Raw genomic sequence first — 15,181 nt, 5'->3', positions numbered from 1 at the left:
ATTGGGATAATACTGGTAACTCTCATATAGGGTTGTGAAGATTAAATGTAATATTTCAGAGATTAGCATGTAGTAATCAATACAATGCAAGTTGTATTTTCTCAGTGTAAGTTTTCTAAAAAAGAGTGGGCGTGTGTAAGAGTATAAAATGATGGGCATTTCCAGTATAGCTACCTTGAGCTGTAAGAGAAACTTATGTGTGTGTTCAATAAATATTAGCTATCTTCATCATTATTATTACTAGTTATGAGGGTAATATTGCTCATATTGCAGAACTGGCCCATCTTTCTTAACACTGTTTCAGAGGCATTCCATAGATGACTTGTTATATGATCATCTTACATCTGAAGTTCATTGAGAAGCTATCTAATGGCAGCTCTTGATTAAACCACATTTAACACATTATGACCTAATAAAATATTCTGAATAGTTAGACTGCCTCATTACATGTCACAGAAATTAAAAGTGCAGCTTCTAATGTAAGTGTGCTGTCTTTAATGTGCTGGCAGAGAGCTTCTTTTTTTTTTTTTTTTTTTTTTTTGACAGGGTCAGCAGAACACGAACATGCCTGATCTACAGAATCTGCAGGTCAGTTCAGACATTCTGAGTCTTGTTTAGATTATAGAGGTGTATATTACTTTTGCTTTCAGTTTCATAATGGTGGAGTACAGAGTCTGCAAGAAAATAGGATATAGTTTAGGAAAAATTTGGTTGTAAGGATCAGAAACTCAACGTTGCTTAAGAGTAGGTGTATTTATCTTAGGTGTTCGGAGAAATCGCATATAATGCACCTATTGGAAATAGGCATCTCTTATACTGGAAATCTACTGAAAGGGTGGGCCTACCCCGGCCAACTCAATCTTGTTCTGTATCCATCATCTTGACCACGCCTCCTCCCCTTGAGTAACCTCCCACTCACCTGCCTAACAGGACTCGGACCCTTCCCCAGCCAATCGGCTGAGGCCATAGCCATTACCTCACCAACTGCCCCTAGGCCCCAATAAAACCTTTGTCCTTTTGAAACTCGCTCTCTCTCCCTGGTATCTCACTGCTGCGTAGGTGCAGGTAGGGGATTGAGCTCGAGCTAGCTCGAATAAAGGCTCTTTTGCTTTTACATCGGACTCGGCTCCCTGGCAGTATTTGGGGATCACGAATTCAGGGCATAACACCACCAGATGACTTTTCCTTTTCTCTTGCCACATCGTTGTCTCTCATCTTGGGAGTATGTGGTAGGCAACCTCTAAAATGGTCTGCAATGACCCTCCCTTCCTGGTATTTGTAATCTGTACATATCTGGCCCTTCTGTAATCTTCCTTTCTTGAGTGTTGCCTGGACTTACTGACCCACTTCTAAAGGTGGAAGTAAATGGGATGTCATTTTTGAGATTAGATTTAAGAAAGTGGTGACTTCAATGTTGGGTAGGTGCACTCTTCCTGTTTCTCAGAACACTTGTGTTGGCGAGAACAAAGAGCCACGTTTTGAGTAGCCATATGGAAAGACCCAGTTGAACTGGTGAAGACATGAGGTCCTCAGTGCAACCACCTATGAGAAACTGAAGACCTCAGTCTGAAAGCCTATGAGTACCGAAAGCCTGCTAATAAACACATGAGCTTGTAAGTGGATACCTCATCCCCAGTTGAGTTGTTGAACCTTGAGATGTTTGCAGCCTCAGCTGACTGCTTGACTGTAACATCATGAGATATTCTGAGCCGAAATTTCCCAGCCAAACTGCTTCTGATTCCTGACTTCCAGGAACTGTAAGCGAAGAAACATAAACATTTGTTGTTTTAAGCTGCTAATTTTTGGTATAATTTGTTACCTAGCGGCAGATAATAAATACAGATTTGGTGCCTAGAAGTGGGGTGCTGCCATGGTGAAAACCTAAAATGTAGGAGTGGCTGTGGAACTGGAATTTGAGCAAATCTAGTGAAATTCTAGAGTGCCTCAAAGAAGCTGTTAATAGAAAAGTTTTGTTCTCTTATAAGGCTGAAGGTGAATGCTGGCAGTAAACGGAAGGAAAAGGGAATTCTTGTTAGGGGCCAAAAACTTAGCAACATTGTTGCTTGTAGTATGTGAAAAGTAGAAAATGTGCTTTAAGAACTGTGTGACCTAGCTCAGGAGATTTTTAAGCAACATGTGGAAAATGCTGTCTGCGTTATTCTTGTAGCTTATATAGTAAAATGGGAGAGAATTAAATTGAGAGAAGGATGTTAAGTTAAAAGGAGCCAAGACCTGATAGTTTTAAAAATTTTGTTTTTCCAGATGGCTACTGGTGCCAAAATTAAGAGATGGGTTTTGATCAATATTCAAATCCAGGGTACTGCCTGGAGGACAGAGATCTAAAGATGAAGCAAAGGATCTGACTGGCAAAACTGTTAAGATCTCAGAAAGATCAAAGGTCATGCCCTGGGGTACTAGTCAGTAACACAAAGGGCCCTTTAAAGAGATTAATGGTGCTTCTCACAGATCCTCTCAATGAAACCGTAGTGCTTCCAGGCAGTTTAAGAGCATTGTGTCTCTGTTGTTTCAGCCAAGGTTCAAGGGAGAGAAAAGCGTATTTCAAGATTTGTGAGTATGTCTAATGGAGTGAACCCCAAGATGATTCAGAGTGGACCCATAAAGTTTTCAAAAGAGCTACATATGCAGGTATATTTCCAGCTTGGACTTGGGGGGACAGAGATAATTTTAAACAGAGGAGAGGCTTTTGAATCCCAGAATTATACTGGAAGGAAAGAGACTGTGATAGTTGTTTAGCTGTAAACACATGCTATTTTTCACAACAAAAGGAAGACTCAGAGGGCAGAATAAAGAACTGAGAAGGTAGAGGTGAAAGCCAGGGAAAATTATTTCCAGGTCTTGAAATCTAATCAAGCAATATCCAACATTTGCCCAGCTGGATTTCAGAACTCTCATGGACCATTGACTCCTTTGTGTATCCCATAAGTTCCCTTTTGGACAGGAATGTGTATAGCAGTTTTCCAATACTCAGCTTCCATTGTATCTTGTGTGTGTGTGTGTGTGTGTGTGTGTGTGTGTGTGTGTGTGTAGAGGGAACAGATAACTTTAATTTCAAAGGTTTGTTGATCATGAGGTATTGAATTTGAAGAGCTGTACTTTGGGAACTTCGCCTGAGAAGTCCCATCAATTCCTGGACCTAATTTTGATGACAGGATTCTGGAATTTTGAACCGATACTATAGCAGTATAAAACTCTCAGTAGTTTGGGAGGAAGGAGATGAAGACTTTTGCATGTGACAGAGATGTGAATTATTGGGAGCCATAGGTGTAGACAGTGGAAGGCTGCTTCTAATATGGCTCTCAGTGATTCTCCCTCATAGTATTCATGCTCTTGTGTAACCTCTTCTCATCTAGTCTGGGCTGGACCTAGTAACTCACTTCCAAGAATTGTAACATAGCCAAAGAGATAGACTGTCACTGCTAAGATTAGGTTTCAGGATGACTGTGGCTTCCATCTTAGATGTGTTCTCTCTTTCACACACTTGTGCACATCACTTGTGCACCTAATTCCTTGAGGACTCCTGGGAACCCTATGAGGTGGCCACAGCCACTACCCCCCACTAGGGACCTTGGACTTGAGGATTTGGCTCCCAGACACTAGATTTATGGCAGTTTAATTATGAAGGAGAAAAAAGAGGCTTCTTTAAATGCCAGGGTGCCAGGGGAAGTGAGCTGCCATGTAGTGAGCAGACCTATGGCGAGGTCCATGTGGTGTTGCAAGGAACCAAGCCCCTTAAGGGTCTCATCCCAGGAGGAGCTGAAGCCTGCCAACAACCATGTTAAGAAGCATAGAAGCAGATCCTTTAGGCCAGTCTGGTTTTGAGATCCCTGCAGACCTAGCCGACAACTTGACTACAATGTTATGAAAGACCCTGGATTAGAACCACCTAGATAAATGACTCCCAGAATGCTGGGCCCTCAGAAACTGATATGATAAATGTTTGTTGTTTTAAGGCCTGAGTTTTGGGGTAATTTGTTATGTGGCAACAGATAACCAAGACAGTCTGCTTTCTCTTTTTGCAGACTGGAATTTTTTTTTTTTGTTGACTCACTACTTTCTCACAAGGTTGCTTTGCTTGCTAACCATAATTGACTGACTCATTCTCTGGGTCCCAATTTTAAATTTTTGGGGAGACAATCTCGTTGGTCCAACTTGGGTCAGAATTCCCATCCTGGTTCGAATTCTTTTACCCAGAAACGTGGAGCATGAAGTGTATAGAGCTGCCTTTTCCAGGCTGTTGGTAAATTATGCTCTTATAAAGACAGTAGGGAGGAAATGACGGGCCTTTCTAGAATTGCTGCTTTGAGAAAAGGTGCCCTAGAACTGTTTCTGTATCTGGCAAAGTGAGGTGGATTATTCACAACAGCAAATCCAGGGGCTATAACATTCAGAAGATTCAGTAAAAGTGTTATAGGATGCTATGGTATTAATAGTGATACTTTTAAATAGTTACACATACTAAATGGAAGTTAATGCTTGTTGCAACTCAGCAACACTTAGCAAAACTATTTTCACAGTATTTTCACTGAGTAGTTGAGATGATCATGTTATTTTCAAAGTATAACAACACAGGTGATAACTAGAGCTGTCTGGTGAATACATTGACTCCTTCAGGGAGATGTTTTCATTCATCAGGAATGATTTAGAAGTCTGTTAGGAAGGCTCACATCACTGTGATGAAGGAGAACTTCTGTGTATATCTAGGGGGACTAGAGGTTATTGTTAGCATTTTGTGTTTCATTGGTGCTTTCTAGTTGCAAACTGCAGTGATCTTTTTTCTTTAGAGTAGGTTGAACTCAAAATTGTATTCTAGTAATAAAGAGCTATCTTGTTGAAAGCCTTTTAAAAATCTTTTCCAGATGATTAGTGTTACCCTACATAGCACAATGACTGGAATGTTCTAGAAGGGAGTGTATTGCACTCTAAAAAATAAAAAAAAAAAAAACCCCACATATGTGTTTTAAAAACTTAAGGTGAAAGAAGACTTGAGTAAAATATTTAGAACATAAAAGACTAAATGTATCCTAGTGTCAAAATAGTTTTGAATGTGACTGTGTAAGATAATATTCACCTGTAACTAACTGACTAGTTGTTTGTATAATCTTGGCACTGAAGCTTATACAGTGAGATCAGGAACAGGTGAATTTGTGTACCTGCCTCATGAACTCTGGGACACTGGGTCAGACACTAGCAGTCCTAATTCCTTGAGGACTCCTGGGAACCCTATGAGGTGGCCACAGCCACTACCCCCCACTAGGGACCTTGGACTTGAGGATTTGGCTCCCAGACACTAGATTTATGGCAGTTTAATTATGAAGGAGAAAAAAGAGGCTTCTCTAAATGCTGATGGGAAGGTCCTGGGGGACGAGTAAGTCATTACAGTATAGGAGAGAGTTGAAGGAATGAGTCCCAACAAAGCAGATGCTATTAGCAGCTCCGGGAAAGGGTTGGCCAGGACAGCAGCAACTTGAGCTTCATGTGATCATGTAAAGGGGATGGAGATAGGGAATTAACCAACCACACACATCCTTCTTACTAATTATGGTCATGTGATCCACTTCTTTTCCAAAAAGCTTTTGTATTAATTTTAGCTGGGGGCTCAGCAGAAGGATGAGTTGAGTTATTTAAAAAAAAAGGAAAAAACACCTGGAACTACATATTCTAATCACAGTCATCCAGTCTTTTGAATTTGTCCCTTTAGGGCCTGAGAATAGGTCTGAAGAAAGAATAGTTTGGCTTGCCCTGTGGAGAGCTGTTCTTTCTCTAATCAGAAATCATGGATTCTCATTCAAACCACTAAGATACCCTGTTTCCAGATGTGCCTACAGGTGAAATTAGGCTGCCATGTTGACCTCTAAATCTGTGATATTGACATGAAGCAATAATAAGAGTAGCTAAAACATGGTCTGTGTAGGTCAGGATGCTTTGGATGTGCTAAGTCAGCCACTTTTATGTGGCCGGGGCAGTTTGGTGCTCATCATCCAATCAGTTGGCTTCTTTTAAGTCTCCTCTCATTGGAGACCACATGGGCTCCATCAATTTGCATCCAGTAGCAGCAAAATTCTCATTCTTTCTCTTGCCATTATTACCAAAGAATTCCACTTTGGGGGCGGGGGGTGGGGTGTGGAGAAGTGGAGAGAAGAAAGTGCACAGTCCATATTTCTGTTTTATAGATACCAACACACTGAAATGTACCTATAAATTAAGGTTCTGTACTTCTCATTGCATTATACAATAAAATGCTAGATGTATGCTAAAGCAAGCCATCTTTGTTGAGATCAGAAAGGAAAAAAAAAACACTCTTGCATAGTTCAGTTATAGTAGTGGTTCTTATGTTAAAATCACCAAGGGAACCTTAAAAAATCCTAAATATCCATAGTGATTAATCCAGAATCCAAGCACCACTATTTATTAAAGCTTTCCAGGTGATTTCAATGTGAAGTCAAGGTTAAGATTACTGAATTACAGTCTTAGTGCCCCGTGAAGCTGCAAATATGGAATTCAGAAATATGTGCAAGAAGCCACTTCTACTTAGTTATATTTCTAACCCTGAGGTAAAATCAACGTGTTCTTGTAGCTAATAGTTTAGTTTGAGCCTGCCTGCCTGTCTATCTGTCTGTCTGTCTACCTACCTACCTACCTACCTACCTACTTACCTACCTACCTACCTATGAATCTGCCTATCTGCCCATCTGTTCACTCACCCATCCATCTATCCATCCTGGAACAGAGATTGTGTGTATTTTGTGGAGAATCTTAAGTAAAAGAGTGATCCAAGTATAAGTAATTAAACAGGCAATTATCATTAAATATTTTTATTTTTTAAATGTTTATTTTTATTTTAGAGAGAGAGAGAGTGCAAGTGGGATAGAGGGTCAGAGGGAGAGAGAAAGAGAATCTTTAGCAGGCTACATGCTCAGTGTGGAGCTTGACCTGGTCCTTGATCCCATGACCCTGAGATCACGACCTGAGCCAAAATCAAGAGTTGGAAGCTCAACCTACTGAGCCACCCAAGCACCCTGAGTCATTAAAGATTTTTAGATAGCAAAGAAACATGATTGAACTTCATTTAAAAATCATCTGGTGTTGGGGTACCTGGGTGGCTCAGTAGGTTAAACAGCTAACCAATCCTTGATTTTGGCTCAGGTCATGATCTCATGGTTGGTGAGTTTGAGCCCAGCATCAAGCCCTACATGGGGCTGCGCATTGACGGCATGGAGCTAGCAGCCAGCGTGGAGCCTGCTTGGAGTTCTCGTTCTGACTCTGTCTCTGCCTCTCCCCCACTTATGCACTCATGCAGGCTCTCTCTTTCTCAAAATAAATAAATAAAAACTTAGAAAAAAATCATCTGGTAATAGATTTCATGATGAGAGAGTGAACCAGATCAGGCCAGAAAAGGGGTTATTTTGTATTAATATGGTGAGAAGGAAGGGAGTCTTTAAGATTTTGGTGATGAAAATGGATAGGAAAGTGATATGAGAGAAAGAACACTTTAAAAGTAATGGTATTTGCCCTACTGAAAAATTAGAATGATCTATACAAAAACAAAAAAAAAAAAAAGAAAAGAAAAAAGAAAAAAGAATGATCCATGCAAAATCTGTGAGAATAAATATTGGGGAATCACTTGTGGCTTTCTTGTGTTGATCCCAGAGGTAAACTTTTCAGGGCTAGGCTTATTTTCCCCATTGTCTTTTTCCCGCTGCTGCACACCCAGGACTTGTGCCTGGTTTCCTTTCTGCTTTCAAGCTGCTACCACTCAATTTTCCTCTTGGATTTTGCAAGATTGATCTTGCAGTGGGACACAGTACTTTGTCCCTTACTGCACTGAAAGGGAAGCACCCAGACCCTTGATACTTTTAACATTTTACTGCATATCATCTTTTCCATCAAAAAGGACCTGGGTCATCATTCTTTTCACTGTTTCCACTCTGGCTAACATCAGCTTCTGTATTAGTTATTCATTGCCGCAGTAACCCTGTGTAACAATCACCCAAAACTCTGTGACTAACACAATACATATTTAACTTCCAAGCTTTCAGATGAACTGGATGGTTTTTTGGTCTTGTCTGGGATAATTTCTATATTGATCAGGATTGAAATCTCTTACATACTCAGGTATTAGATGGCTTGTTGTCCAGTCTAGAAAGGCCTTAGCTGGAACAATTGAGGCTCTGTTCTATGTTTTATAACCCAGCAGGCTAAAATCCCAATGGCTAAAGCAAGTGACATGGTCACGTCCAAAAACTAGAAGTGGGACAGAGCCCCTGGCCCAGAGTGGGAGAATGGTGGAGGGCAGAGGCAGGCATGCAAGAAAGGGTGAAGAATTAATGCAGACAATTGTTCACAGTCTTTTCTCTTGTTCCGTCCACTGCTTAAGTGAGGGGTCAGCCTTCACCCCCTGTTCACACTCAGAGTCCTCATGAAAGCAGCCCAAGGGGGCATTCTGTTAAATCCTTTGTCTTTATTATTCCTAGATTGATGCTCTGGCGCAAATGTCTAATTTCCTAATAACAACAACAGCAATAAATCTAATAATAATGATCGAATTTTTTTCTATGTAACAGACACCACTCAAATTTCTTTACTGGCATTATGGCATTATTTAGTCCTTATAACTAGTTTTTTAGAAATTGCTATCCCTATGCAACAAATGAGGAACTAAAGTTGCACAAAGTTGACATTTAAAAAACTTGCACAAAGTCAACATCTCAATATTTCTTTTATCACCAAAGAAGTAAGATGTTTTATTGCCCAAAATATGTACAAGCAAAGATAAGAAATAACGGACAACCGCTCAGCATTTTGATGAATGAATTTTTTTATTATGTATATTTTGAGAGCAGATACCAAGGAATAAACATTTTAATAACTATGATGTGGGAAATTAGGTTTACTAGGAATACTGACTTCATATGAACAATACAAGCCTGCATTAATAAGCTACATTTATATGGAGCTGAAATTCTTACTTCTGCCCCAAACTACAACCCACCTTTCTCTCCCAACTACACATCATTTACCTACTGACTTTACTTTCACTTTATTTTTTTTATGTTGATAAAAGATTTTCTAAATTTATGATGATAAGCAGAACTTAAAAAGATATATAAACAGCATAGCAGAAAGAATCACAATTAGAATATTATAAAACCTTTTTCCTCCTTAATTTGCAGGAAGCATACAAGGTGGGTGAAGGTGAATTTTATTCACTAGTAGAAGCATGTAATATGTAAGCACTAGAAAATATTCAGTACTATTCCAACACATTTTAACTTAGAGCATCTATCAAAATAAGAAGAAAGATTATAATTCATGTGAAAAGGTCTTATAACTCTGCAATCCCTCAGATTTTCTTCTAGGATGAAATCATCTTGGGTTTTAATGAAATTAGTTGAAATGCACAGTGAATACCATTCGAAGTTCTCTGAGAATTACCCCGATAATGATGACATCATTTAGAAAGTCATAAGTGTGCCACTGAAGTAAATGTTCCAGATTGTTAAATTTTGTCACTTTTAAAAGCCAAATTAATTATATTTATTTTAACCATTTTTTGAAGGAAACCTAATACCAGTGTGCTATTTTGCTGCTTTTAGAACTGAGCATACTAAATATTTTATTCATTTTGTGAGGAGTAGGTCTCAGGTTACCGTTACGAATAATTTTTGTTTTATATGTTACTACAGTATTTCCCTCAGGGGCTAGTGAGTTATGTATGTCTGTTTGATTAATTACCTCAAATTTTTTAATAAGTTCTGGTGATTCTCTTGCCACTATTGTCTCTTCCTTACTCTAGGCTGTTTCAATTTGACAATTCCCTTTCCTTGATACTTTTAATCTATTTTTTTTCTGTAACCCTATTTTAGCATAAATCAGATAAGCGTTCCAAACCAGTAGATTAAGTTGTATATTACATTATAATTCAGTAGCCTTTTGCCCAAGAGCCTGAGTCCCATATATCTTCTAAAAATATAATAAATGAGATTTATCTGTTCATTCAAAATAGGTTTTGAATGTCAATACCATATTTCATTGACTCTAAGATGTCAATTACAATACAGACCCCTGTTATACGGACTACTAAGAAAGAAATAAAAAAGTTGCACGTTATAAGATGCACCCTCAATTTAGAGATGTTAAAATGTATACAAATATAAGTCTTGGAGGGGCTGAAACATGATGTGTGAGTGAGATTATGTTCTGGGTTATGGAGGTGCATCAGTAATCAAAGTTGATAATATCCCTACTCTAATGGTGCTTGCATTCAAATGGGGAGAGCGAATAATTATGCCCGGTGATCATTACAGCAAAGGTAGGCAAGGAAAGGAGAGTGACAAGTGGGAGTGGGGATGCTCTTTTTACATAGAGTCAGGGAAGGCATCCCCTCCAATGAGGGGATATTTGAGAAGAGGTCTAAAGAAAGGGAAAGAGTGAGCCATGATGTGGGATAAGAGAACTCCAGGTAGTGGACTCTGAGATGGGAACATGTTTGGGCTGTTAAAGGAACAGCAAGTTATCAAGGCTGCAGTTGAAGAAAAGGGAGAGAGGAGATGACATCAAAGAAATGTGAACTCCAAATTAGATCAGGCCTTGTACACATGAAAATAAGAACTGTGGGTTTTACTCCGTGGCAGATAGCAAGCTGTAGAAGGATTGTGAGTAGAGAAGTGACATGATCTGATTACATTTTAACATACATATTGTGCCTGCAACATAGACAACAGGTGGAAACAGGAAGATCGGGTGGGAGACTATTGCAATTACCCAGATGAGAGATGATGGGAGCTTAGACTAGTGTGACAGTGATGGAGGTGGTGAGAAGTGGTCATGTTCTGGGTATGTTGTGAAGGTCAACCTTTTAGAATTTGCTGAAGAATTCCACAGTGGGGTATGAGAAAAAGAGGGGAGTCAAAGATGACTCCAAGGTTTTTGGCCCATGAAGGAATAGAGTTGACATTTATTGAGATTGGGGGAAAATGAGGGAGGAGGAATAAGGTGGAGAGAGAAGAAATAAAGACATTGGTTTTATACATGTTAGGTTTGAAATGCCTTAGCTATCAAGTGGAGAGGTGAGATAGGCAGTTGGATACATGAATCTGGACTGCAGGGGAGAGCCCCACTCCACAGAAATAAATTTAGGAGTCAAGAAAACAAGTGAACAGAGGTGCCCATTGTTGCCCATAGATTGAGCAAAATGAGGACTAAGAATAGATGTAGGAATTTTCAACTTAGAGTTTGTGGGACAGGACAGATTGGAGTGAATGCAGGAAAGAATGAGAAAAAAAAGAAGTGGAGGCAGATCTTTCAAAGGGTTTTGTTGTAAAGGGTGACAGAAGAATGGGGTGATTATTACTTCACATAAGTTTGAAACCTTCTCCAATTACTTTTATTTTTTACTTTTTAAAGCTTACGTATTTATTTTGAGACAGAGAGAGGGAGAGGGAGAGGGAGAGGGAGAGGGAGAGGGAGAGGGAGGGAGAGAGAGAGAGAGAGAGAGAGAGAGAGAGAGAGAGAGAGAGAAAGAGAAAGAGAAAGAGAATATCCCAAGCAGGCTCCTTGCTGTCAGAACAGAGCCCAATGTGGGGCTCGATCTCATGAACTGTGAGATCATGACCTGAGCTGAAATCAAGAGTCAGATGCTTAACTGACTGAGCCACCGAGGGGCCCCTCAATTACTTTTAATATCTTCCAGTTGGAAGGCATAGCAGCAAAGTATCTGGGCTGCAGGGAACATTAATTTTCTGATGTCATGTCTCAAAAGACTTGGTCAAAAAATGAAGTAAGCTCAAATATATTTTTCATTCAAAGAAAAGCCCTGTGTTTTTTGTCATTTGAATTGCTTTTTGAAAATTTAGGGAAGCGTTGAAGGGAAGTGTTGAAGATAAAAGAACAAGATTTGCAAATACAGCGTCCACAAGGCTCAATCACCTTGTACACTAGAAATCTCTACCCTAAGCAGAGAAATTTGTGTTAGCAGGTGCCTGGGAAGATACTAACTTGGGCCTTAGATACTATTATATGTACTAAAACTTCAGACACTGCCTGTCTGAAAGGGTGGCTGGGGATTCAATAAGAATGGCTCAGAACAGCTAAAAATACAGGGAGGCTCCCATATGAAATCCATGCTGGGAATTCAAGTAGCTGTTGTACTTCCAGAGTGGGTAGCTATAACCTTTTTGAAAGAAGTCTTTGAGGATTGAGTGATTGTATGTCAATAGCTTGTAGCATCCCATTAAATGCAGTTCCTGATTTTCACTGGCTAGATAACTCCCAACACTGGCCTCAAGGCAGGGTGACAACCCCACTCGCTTGAGTTTTTTCAGACTCTGGTGTCAGTGGATCTCTAGGTGGTGTTTCACAAATGCTCATGGGTCAGCCCCTGCTGTCCCCACTCCACTGGGTACCACCGTCCACTCTGCCGTGGATGGCTGATTCTATGCTGCACCTTCAGGCTGCTTTTCTTTCCCTTGGCAGGTTCAAATAGCTATTTTGAGGTAGCCAGAATGGCCACTTTCTGCTAAACTTTAGGCTCTGTTGTTGAATCTTACTCATCATGCTGGATATCTTCTTTACTTGGAATGATTTCTGTCTTTAAGACTCTGAAAGTGCTTGTAGGCAATTTACCTTATCTTTCTCCTCACCTTTGTTTGCCAGAAATACCATCTATGTCTGAACTGTACTCATGGACCATGTTTGGGTTCTTTGCCTTTGAGGCTCCTCATTCCTCATGTAAATCATTGGATGTAAAGAGATACCAAAAGCTGTGAATCAACTCCACGTGCCAGATGGATACAAGTTTCAGCTATTTCCAAGCTAACTGGGAACCCTTCAGAGCACCTGTGGATTCTAGAGAGGCGGGGAAAATGCAGTGGTATGAGGTCTCTGCATTTTTTTTCTCTTTTATCTGTGCCACAGTAGTTCAGATCTTTGGAGAAGCAGAAAGAGAAATCGGAGTTTAGATTCTCTATTACCATATTTATTCTTTACCATAAAACCTATTTTAGAGGCTTAAATTGATGGTGGATATTGCTGGAATCTGAAAAAAATAATATAGCAGTGTGTGTGTGTGTGTGTGTGTGTGTGTGTGTGTGTGTGTCTGCTAGTCTGCCTGCTAGGCTGGAAAAAGCTTTTCAGTTGTTTTTTCCTTTATTGAGTATAGGACATGCCTTAAAAATAAATCCTCTGATTTTGCTCTTGGAACTTTGGGAGTTCAGATAGGCGGAGAATATGTCGGAGTTTCATTTAGAATCGCTATTAAAAAGCCTTCGTATATAGATGATGATGGTACTGACATACACTGTTGGCACACTGAATAGTTAGCAGTGGTTTTTGTTCTCCCCAGCAGCAGGGATGCGTCTGAGCTGAGATGTCCCTGCTACTCTCCAGGTCCCCATTTGTGAAATGGTTGGCTGCTTCCAGGGAGGAAGTTGATGGCTGGGAACCATTTTCTCTGTGCAATGTTAAGTGCTCCTTGTGGACACTGCTGCCACAGGGATGATGAGAACCTGGCAAATTATTGTTCATCTCAAGGCAGCTCCTAATGTGCTTCCCTACTGAGCGGAAGTCAAAAAAGTAAAGGAGGCTGCAGCAGGCAGGTGCTGATGCCTTCCTCTCTTTGGCCAGTCCCCAGCTGCTGGGTCTTCCTTTTGTGGTCCAGGTGTTCATGCGAGCAGCACAATCCATGTGCTCAGGACAGCTGCTCGTAACCCAGCAGAGACAGCAGGCAGGTGAAACACTAAAACATTATTCTATGAAATATTTAAAGAAAGCTGTGAATTTATTTTTCTTTTGATTAGTTCTCCAGATCTATACTTCACTAGCTTTGCTGAAGGGCCAGAATCAAACGAGAGATCCCCCAAGAGCCCATTTAAGTACTTTGCAGTGTTTACTTAATATTTTAAAGATAAAAACACTTTGGAACATTGAGCACTCCAAAAAACAACAACAACAACAAAAACCGCCCCCCCAAAACCTATTTATGGACCCTGTGGGCATTTCACCTTTAAGACAGCAAAGCTGCCAGGAAACTGAAGAAGTCTTTCATTTTTATAGCACTAGATAAATTATGGGATGAGTCTGCTTCAGTGGGGTCTTTTAACTCTTTCTGCTCTGTCTTGCGGTGTGTGAAGCTCAATCTCTGGAGAAAACACTTCCTTTTATTATGATGCCTTCCAACACTTTTTATTTAGAATATTTTAACAAAAGAAACAAGCAAATCTGTTTTGCCAGGATACGGGCTTGCAAACAAAAGAGCTGTAACAAAAGAGCTGTAGATCTGCCCCTTTTCAGAATTAGAAAACCTAGGCTCTAGTGCTGGCTCTGGCGTTGGTGGTTATGTAACCTCAGGAAAATTTTGGCCATGCCAGTTACTAGCTGTGTGACTGTAGGCAAGTTACTTAATCTTGCTAGAGCATGTATTTTCTTATCTGTAACATAAGGAGAATTAATAATCCCTACCATTCTGGCCTGTTGTGAGAACAGAGTGCAGATATAGCACCTAGCACAAAGCCTTGTACATTGTAAGCACCCAGGAATGTTAAATAATCTGAAAAAAAAACATTTGTTTTTAACTGCATTTTAAAAAATTTGTAAAATGGTGGCTGTAATATACATTGCACAGGGTTATTAGAAGGTTTAAATGAACATGACATGAGTACTTTATATACTAAATGCCATGTAAATGTAAAGTATATTCATAATCATAATGGATTTTGAGAATTGGCAGAAATCACAGGTAAGAGGAAAGAAAAACAATCGAGAAGATAGCAGGAAAGTTGCAAACAATCGGTGGAGTGGTTTGCACATTATTAGAAGTGAAGGAACAGAATTAAAAGTGCCACTCAAACCAAATCAAACCAAATCTAATCCAAACCAAACCCAAACATATAAACAAAATAAGCTACCCTCCCCAACCAGCCCCCCAGCCCCACCCCCACAAAGCCCAAACAGCACTCAGCCTGCCAGTGTGCTAGCAACACTAAGTTGCTCCTCTCCATCTTAAGAATACATGCATTACAGCTTTCTCTCAGGAGATCTGCTGGTGCGTGCTTCTGGTTCTGAGATAATTAGGGAAAGAATGTTGCGAATAAAGACTGAAGCCCGCTGCTGGACAACACTGCACAGACCTTCCTGCTTCAGTCCCAGGGCTCCTCCTGACCCAGGT

The 15,181-nt window shown here is 40.1% G+C and overlaps 1 long non-coding RNA gene across 1 annotated transcript in view; it reads right to left on the bottom strand.

Moving 5' to 3' along the window:
* Positions 1-507: 507 nt before the first annotated feature.
* The window catches only part of LOC123386060, a 54,713-nt gene continuing 40,039 nt past the window's right edge, over positions 508-15,181 (bottom strand). The window contains exons 3-4 of the long non-coding RNA XR_006599562.1: positions 1,626-1,755; positions 508-674 (exon numbers count right to left, since the gene is read on the bottom strand). This is a non-coding gene — a long non-coding RNA (uncharacterized LOC123386060). The remainder of the gene's footprint in view (positions 675-1,625; positions 1,756-15,181) is intronic.

The sequence above is a fragment of the Felis catus genome, chromosome B3, assembly GCF_018350175.1.
Source record: "Felis catus isolate Fca126 chromosome B3, F.catus_Fca126_mat1.0, whole genome shotgun sequence".
Classification (NCBI taxonomy): Eukaryota; Metazoa; Chordata; class Mammalia; order Carnivora; family Felidae; genus Felis; species Felis catus.
This window is presented reverse-complemented; position numbering and strand designations above follow the sequence as displayed.